Below are 8,676 nucleotides of genomic sequence, written 5' to 3' on the forward strand. Positions count from 1 at the left end.
CAGCGATGGTGTGGACCTCGCCGAGAACAGGCATCTCGTGCGCTTGTTCTTCCGTTGGCGCCAGCAGGACGGCGGTCGCGGCGGGTTCTGCAACATAATCCTTCAGAAACCCACTTCTCACCAGCTCGTCTTGCTGGTAACCCAACGACAGGCAGTTGTCGATGTGATGACCAAAAGCCTCGTGGAACTCACACCAAGAGTCTTTCCGAGGCCCTAACACCTTATCAGTCTTCGCCGGTCGCCTCAACCTCTCGACTATATTAGGCACGGCGATCAGGTCCTTCAACTCCACTACAAAGTTGTCTCTCGCCGGCCTTGCCCTCTCCCTGGCGGGGCGATCGCCTCCTGCTGGACCCCGGAGCTGGGGTTTTCTGGTTTCATAGGGGCGTCTCCCCTCCGGCTTCTTCCTCCCCGTCGTGGTCTCGTTGACCCTGACGGGCTGAATCCGCGTCTGCGCCCTCGGGCGGGAGGGCACAACGCTGGTTCGCTTCTCGCACACTTCTCCTTCGGAGGCGATATGTTCCACTGCCCGACACCGTATTTCAGCAAAAGTTCTTGGGCGATTGCGAATAATAGATTCGCAAAAAGGGTCGGGACACACGCCTTTCCTGAAGGCATACACAATCATAGGCTCCTCCGACGTACCAACTTTTACCACCTGGGCCCCGAAGCGGTTGATGTATTCCTTTAGGGTCTCCCCTTGATACTGTTTCACATCAAACAGATCGTAGGAAACCGGCGGCGGGGCCTTGTTCGCCAAGTATTGCTCCCTAAACAGCTGCGACAACTGCCGAAAGGAGGTGATATGGCCATTTGGAAGGTTGATGAACCAGTCCATTGCCATCCCTGTCAACGTGCTCATAAAGAGCTTGCACTTCGCGGCATCGGAGCCGCCTACTAACACCATCTGCGTGTGGAACGCAGTGAGATGTGCCTCGGGATCCTCCATCCCAGCGAACGTGTTGGGGATCGCCGCATCCAGAATCTCCTGCGAGAAGGGAGTGGAGAACTCCCTTGGCGGGGTGAGGTGCTCCATCTCATCATGTTCATGTTGCCCCTGATTGTTCCTCAAACGCCGACGCAACTCCTCATTTATACGATGGAGCTGTTCGTTCCTCACATGCGAGGCTTCGAGATCCGCTTGCATGCGTTCTTGTTCTATCTTCGACTCCGCCATATCATCCTGTAGCCCCCGCATTATCTCCAGGACCTGCTGCATGGACATTTCTCCACTCGCAGCGCGTGCGGTACCTTGTCTAGTGGTAGCCATTCTTCACTGTTTCCTCAAACTTCCTTCAACGTTATTGTGACTTGATAGGTTTTCTCAAACTTGCGATGGGACTGATGTTTTATATCGACCCCACGGTGGGCGCCAAATGTTCCGGCCGGTTGACCTGGGACGTCTTTGTGCGCGACCTCACCCATCTGCTAGGGACTCCTTCCCACTGGTTACCTGTGGATTCCTGCAAAGAAGGACAAAAGGGCGCCCTAGCGGCCGTTTGCACTCCGACGCTCAAGTCAGCTAGCAAGAAACACCAAAACTATGCACCTCCGTATCGGAGCACCGTGACTAGCACTATAAAGGTGGTCTAATGAAACTGTGTACTGTGTGTCTTTCTCCCTCTGGCAAACAATCTCTCTCCCTCTAGTCCCCTGTCCGTAATCTCAAGATTCGAGCAAGCAACTAGAGTGTATTCTGGGAAAGTCTGCCAAAAGTTCCAACCCCGTTTCCAACATTCAAAGCACTATTTAAGCTACTCCCGCATTCAAAGCGCCTTAAAGCGCATTTAATTATAAAACGTAGCGCATTTAAGACGTTTAAACCGCTTGGGAGCATTTATAGTACCTTAAACGCTCGAAACGGAAACTGTATTAAATAACCTTGATTACCTTGTACCTGACAAAATGGGGTTTCTAATCTGACCTGGCTGCTGTACACGTGGACGGCCTCACAGCGCCGTGACCCCATCTGAGGGTATCTCCTCGTGTGAGTCCTCCTACCTGGGTGCCAACTCCTGCCCCCAAACATCTAGTCACTCACTTTGAGAGCGTATCTACCTTCCTCTCGTACCCTGCACCCGGCTACCCTGGGCGTGACCCTCCTCATGAGTCGTATCTATCCCAAGGGCGTCCCTGGGGCGGCATGGGCACTTCACAAGTCAGGTTGCTCTACACTGGCGCTATTACTATGGCCTTGAAGCCACCTTTATCTTCTCTTTATTACTACCCCAGATTATCGGGATTTGAGGCCTTACCACGGCGTCGCTCCCTCCGTGGTCTTTCCTACCCATGGGTATCGGGGAGCGACATTGTGATTGCCTTGCTCTTGTGACACTTGGCCTTGGCGATGCCCTAGCTGGGCGACGCCTTGACTTGGCGACGCCTTCACCTAGGCGACGCCTTACCTTGGCGACGCTTCCTTTCGGCGACGCCCTGCCTCGGCGATGCTTGCACTTGGCGTCTCCTCACCTAGGCAGCGCCTTATGTTGACTTTGACTTTGACTTTGTCAACGCCCGGGTACGGGACGGTACAGCTATAGCTCTGAAATGTAGCCGTTTAAGACAGTTTTAATCATTGAATCAGTTAAAAAAAGTTTTCAAAAAATGTTATGAAAACACACATTTAACCGGTTGAAACCACGATTTAACTAGTTGAATGAGTTAAGTTGTTTGCATAACTAATTCAAAAAGCAGTTTCAAAAACCTCAAGCCAGCTAAGTGACAAACAACCGATTATCTCGATGATTCTACCGGTTGTTTTCCCTTTGCTTGGAAACACACTTTGTTTCTTTTAAAACTGATTGATCAAGCTTTCTGTAGGAATCAGAATTGATCTTAACAAAGATTCTAAACAACCTAATCTAAACCTGTTCCGTCCGGTTGACCTGTGACGTCTTTGTGCGCGACCTCAACCGTCAGCTAGGGACTCCTTCCCACTGGTTACCTGTGAATTCCTGCAAAAGAGGACAAAAGGGCGCCCTAGCGGCCGTTTGCACTCCGACGCTCAAGTCAGCCAGCAAGAAACACCAAAACTGTGCACCTCCGTATCTGAGCACCGCGTATGCCACTCTGAAGGTGGTAAAAAGAACTGTGTATTGTGTGTATATTCTCGTTCTGGCAAACAATCTTTCCCTAGTCCCTTGTGCGTAACCTCAAGGCTCGAGCAAGCAACTAGAGTGTCTCTGGAAAATTTGCCAAAAATTCGAACCCCGTTCCCAACATTCAAGGCGCTATTTAAACTACCCAAGCATTTAAAGCGCCTTAAAGCGCTTTTAATCACAAATGTAACGCACTCAATCAGCGTGTCTAATTAGAAAACGTAGCGCATTTAAGACGTTGAAACGCTTGGGAGCCATTACAGTACCTGAATGCTCGAAACAGAAACTTTATTGAATGACTTTAATTACCTGGTACCTGACTAAAGGGTGTTTCTATTCTGACCTGGCTGTCGTACACGTGGAGAGCCTCACGACGCCATTACCCCATCTGGGGGCGTTTCTGCCCATCTGGGGACGTCTCTACGTGTGAGTCCTCCTGCCTGGGAGTGCTACTGCGCAAGGGGTTACTTTTTGGGTGCCAACTCATGCCCCCAATCATCTAGTCACTCACTTTGAGAGCGTATCTGCCTTCCTCTCGTAGCCTGCACCCGGCTACCCTGGACGTGACCTTCCTCTTGAGTCGTATCTGTCCCAAAGGCGTCTCTGGGGCGGCAGGGGTACTTCACGAGTCAGGCTGCCCTACACTGGTGTTGTTACTATGGCCTTGAAGCCACCTTTCTCTTCTCTTTATCACTCTCCCGGATCATCGGGACCTGAGGCCTTCCCACGGCATCGCTCCCTCCATGGTCTTTCCTACCCATGGGTATCGGGGAACCACACTGTGATTGCCTTGCTTTATTAATGTTTGATCTGGCGACGCCCTGGTTGGGCGACGCCTCTTCTTGACGACGCTGGCACTTAGCGTCTCTTCACCTAGGCAGGCACCTTGTGTTGACTTTGACTCCTGGTGTTGACCTTGACCTTGACTTAGTCAACGCTCGGATACGGGACGGTACAAAACCCAAACCAAAAAGCATCACAACTTCTTCAGGCTCCGGGTGATCATTCTTTCACCGAGCTAGGTCATTTTATCTGCCTATAGATGACCAACTTACGCCCATAGTGCCTACTCGGATAATATCATTGTGACAAGTAGTCTTACCTAATAATTTATAATCAATTTACGTACAGTGCGCCTGTTAAGATAATCTTATCGGGACAACTCGTCTTATCTGTCAATAGTTAATCAATTTACACAGAGCGCCTGCTCGAATTATCTTATCGAGTAAGGTCGACTTACCTGATAATGGATGATCAATTTATGCACAGTGCGCCTGTTCGAATAATCTTACTGAGATAGGTCGTCTTATCTTGTGCTAACAAATAAACAAATCTAACGCACCACCTTTCAAGAACAATTTTTTCATTAGGTGACCTCGTTAAAAAACCCTCTTAAGGTAAAAAGAGTGTCACCTTAAACATTACATCGTTCAGAAAGAAAGCATTAAAACAAAATGTCTTAGCTGAAATAAAATTTGAGATTCACCCCATTCCACGTTCGAGGTATAGCTCCCCCCTCTAGGGTTTCTAGCCTGTAAGCTCCATTCCCGAGCGCCTCGACTGCGCGAAATGGGTCAATCTACTTCAGAGACAACTTGTTCTCTAATTGGTAGGGGTGAGCCTTTCGCATCACCAAGTCGGCAACCCTGAACTGTCGAGGCTTCGACTTTTTCTTTTGCCTCAGCTCCACCCTTCTCTTCAAAGCTTCAAAATTAATGCGAGCTTGTGAGCACACTTCGTCTAGCAAATCCATGTTCACCTTCCTTCCTTCGTTAGACTCTTCAACAAAAAAGTTCTGGAACCACACTGTGATTGCCTTGCTTTATTAATGTTTGATCTGGCGACGCCTTCACCTGGGCGACGCCTCTTCTTGACGACGTTGGCACTTGGCGTCTCTTCACCTAGGCAGGCGCCTTGTGTTGACTTTGACTCCTGGTGTTGACCTTGACCTTGACTTAGTCAACGCCCGGATACGGGACGGTACACAAGCCCCCCAGTCTTAAGCCGAAGACTTGTCTTCAGCGCAAAGACTAAGGCCTTGCCCACGCCGTCCACGTGCCACCCTGATGACGTGTTACTCCCTGCTGACTCAACAATTCTCGAATTATTGACGTGACACTCTCTGAACCATAGGAGCGCTCTTAATGACTGATTGGACATCCTCTGAAACGGGGAAAATAACACCTTTTGGGGGTATCCTTGATCGTGCGTCACGTGGCCCATCGTACGGCCAGCCTCTAGAGACCCTTGCGTTTCCCCTGGGCGATTGATCCTTTGACACGTGGCACGACTCACGGCTCCTAGTTAGCGCCTCTTGGGTTGCGAATGTAACGTTCAAGTTACATTTTTTCCCTCTGCGTCTCTGCACTGTTCATCACCTTCAACCCCCTTTCTCTGCAATTCCTGCTCTCTCCCTCCTGTGCTCTTCTTCTGCCTTCACTTTGACAGCAAAGGTATGATTTCCGCATATCCACGACTCTTCCCTTTCGTCGCATTGCATGATTTATTGAACTGCCTGGGACTGTTGATATTTATGCATTACTGCGTTCTTCCGCTTCTCCTTCCTTCTCTGTTCCCTTCTCCTTCTTTCTGGGTTTTCTCGCGTGGGTGGTGTTTCCTGGGGTTCACTCCCCTTCCTGTCATGGCTACACTTGTTAAAACCTTTTTCCTTTCTTCTTTCTCCAGCTATTTATTCACACCATGACGGGCACGAACGCGGAGTCTGATTCCTCCCCCAAGACCCCCAAGTCCAACTACAAAGCCTACTACCCATGGGCCCCCGACGAGCTCTTGAACGAGTGTACCAGCCTGACTACTTTCCAAGACCTGGAAGCTCATCGTGGGGATCCCCACTTGTATAACTTTAACGCTTTCTGCCGCACTCACGACGCTCACATATCCGTCCGTCCCGGCAGGCCTGGGGAACCTGTCTGCGTGGACGACATACCTAGAAAGGGGAAACCTTTCTTCTTTATGTACCAGACGGTGTTTAAACGCGTAGGGGTGCATCTCCCATTCACCCCCTTTGAAAGGGAACTCCTCACCGAAATTAATACCGCCCCCGCCCAGCTCCACCCCAACAGTTGGGCATTTGTAAGGGGTTTTCAAATTCTCTGCGGGCATCTGGGCATCCTTCCCTCCGTAGACGTTTTCCTGCATTTCTTTGAAGTGAAGAAGCAGGGGAAAAGCTTCTGGGTAAGCTTTTCCGGGATCGCGGGCAGGATCCTCCTCTCCCTCTTCCAAAACTCTTACAAAAAATGGAAGGGGAAATTCTTTAGAGTGTGTAGCGCCAAACACGACCCCACGGCCTTGGACGACTTCCCCCTTTATTGGACGGAGCGCCCTAAGCTGCTTAGGGCCAAAGCCCTGGAAGAGCTATCTCCTGCTGACAGGGAGGTAAGCAAGGCCTTGGCTGGGCTGGGGATCGTTTTTGATACATTGAAGCTTGTTGCTAGCGAATACAATGCTCACGCCCTGACAACATACTTTGGTAAGGAGACTCTCCCCTCATCCCTTTTGTTGTAAACACCTTGCTACCGGATGTTTGTTCCCACAGCCTCTTCCCCCTGTTTTCCATGGTGCCATGTCACTTGCATCTCACGCATCTATGCGCTTTGTAATTTTGTATAGTTGCTTTGGCCTTGATTTCTGCTGCTTGGTCTATTTTGATGTAGGATCGGTGATGGACGCCTCCAAAAGGATGATGCTAGCGAAAGCGATGAAGGAGGCTCGTGCTGCCAAAGCGGGCGCCTCCTCCGCCCCTGCTGCTGATCCGATCCCCCCATCAACTCTGCCACCGCCACCACCGATCACCACCGAAACTCCCCTAGGCTTAACTCCGTCATCTCCACATAGCCCCGAGGCGCTTCAGACTCCCGGCTCTCCTCTGCCCATCGCCGCCATTCCTCTAGCCGTGGCCTCGTCGCCGGCTCCAACCCCCCTTGATAAAGGGAAACGGGTCTTGGAGATTTTGTCGGATGATGAGGACTCGGAAGGTGTGGCACCCTTCAAGAGGAGGAAATTTGCGCGGGTTCCCCTTCTGCCAGAGGCGTCGCCCCAGGGAGGGAACTCCTTCATGGATAATCCTCCAAGTGTGACCTCACTTCCCCCCACAACAGTCTAAGAGGAAGGGGGCGAAGGCGCCGAATCTGCCCTGCCTCCGCCACCGGCAGAAGTCTCTGCTTCCCCTGCTCCCGTCGCTGCCGCCCCCGATCTCATCGCCATCCCTCCTCCAATCATGCATCTGATGAGGGGCTTCAGTGGCGGAACCATGCCAGAGGTGATGGAGATCAAGCTCAAGAGGACATGGAGGCCAATCATCAAGCTCAAGAAGAGGTGGAGGCACAAATGGAGGACGCCCATGGAGGTCAAAGTCCACCTCAAAGGATTACAAGAAGCATGTTCAAAGCTTTGGGAGCTAGAGGACATTTATTTTCCCTTTTTGTAGTTTCTTTAGTTGAAGGTGCTTAGAGGGAAACATTAGAAACCTCTTTTGTTTTAGCATCTTGTAGGTTTTAATTAGGAGCTTTAGGTGGGTGTATTAGTAGAGAGGTGTAGGAGTAGAATAGGAGGTGCCATAGGAGGTTTGTTTTAGGCGCCGGTTTCTAGAATAGTTTAGGAGGGAATTTTAAAATGTTTTAGCTTAGTTTTTCAGCACCTTAGGCTATATATAGAGGTGCCCTCTTTGTAAAATTCAGATTGGAATTAATCTAAGAAAACTCTACTCAAATTTTGAGTGACCTTTGGAGAGCTTTTGGAGCCTTCTTCTCTAGTCTTATCAGCGTGTCTAATTAGAAAACGTAGCGCATTTAAGACGTTGAAACGCTTGGGAGCCATTACAGTACCGGAATGCTCGAAACAGAAACTGTATTGAATGACTTTAATTACCTGGTACCTGACTAAAGGGTGTTTCTATTCTGACCTGGCTGTCGTACACGTGGAGGGCCTCACGACGCCATGACCCCATCTGGGGCGTTTCTGCCCATCTGGGACGTCTCTACGTGTGAGTCCTCCTGCCTGGGAGTGCTACTGCGCAAGGGGTGACTTTTTGGGTGCCAACTCATGCCCCCAATCATCTAGTCACTCACTTTGAGAGCGTATCTGCCTTCCTCTCGTAGCCTGCACCCGGCTACCCTGGACGTGACCTTCCTCTTGAGTCGTATCTGTCCCAAAGGCGTCTCTGGGGCAGCAGGGGTACTTCACGAGTCAGGCTGCCCTACACTGGTGTTGTTACTATGGCCTTGAAGCCACCTTTCTCTTCTCTTTATCACTCTCCCGGATCATCGGGACCTGAGGCCTTCCCACGGCATCGCTCCCTCCATGGTCTTTCCTACCCATGGGTATCGGGGAACCACACTGTGATTGCCTTGCTTTATTAATGTTTGATCTGGCGACGCCCTGGTTGGGCGACGCCTTCACCTAGGCGACGCCTCTTCTTGACGACGCTGGCACTTGGCGTCTCTTCACCTAGGCAGGCACCTTGTGTTGACTTTGACTCCTGGTGTTGACCTTAACCTTGACTTAGTCAACGCCCGGATACGGGACGGTACAAAACCCAAACCAAAAAGCATCACAACTT

The sequence above is a fragment of the Phaseolus vulgaris genome, chromosome 9 (assembly GCF_051622355.1).
Source record: "Phaseolus vulgaris cultivar YP4 chromosome 9, ASM5162235v1, whole genome shotgun sequence".
Classification (NCBI taxonomy): domain Eukaryota; kingdom Viridiplantae; phylum Streptophyta; class Magnoliopsida; order Fabales; family Fabaceae; genus Phaseolus; species Phaseolus vulgaris.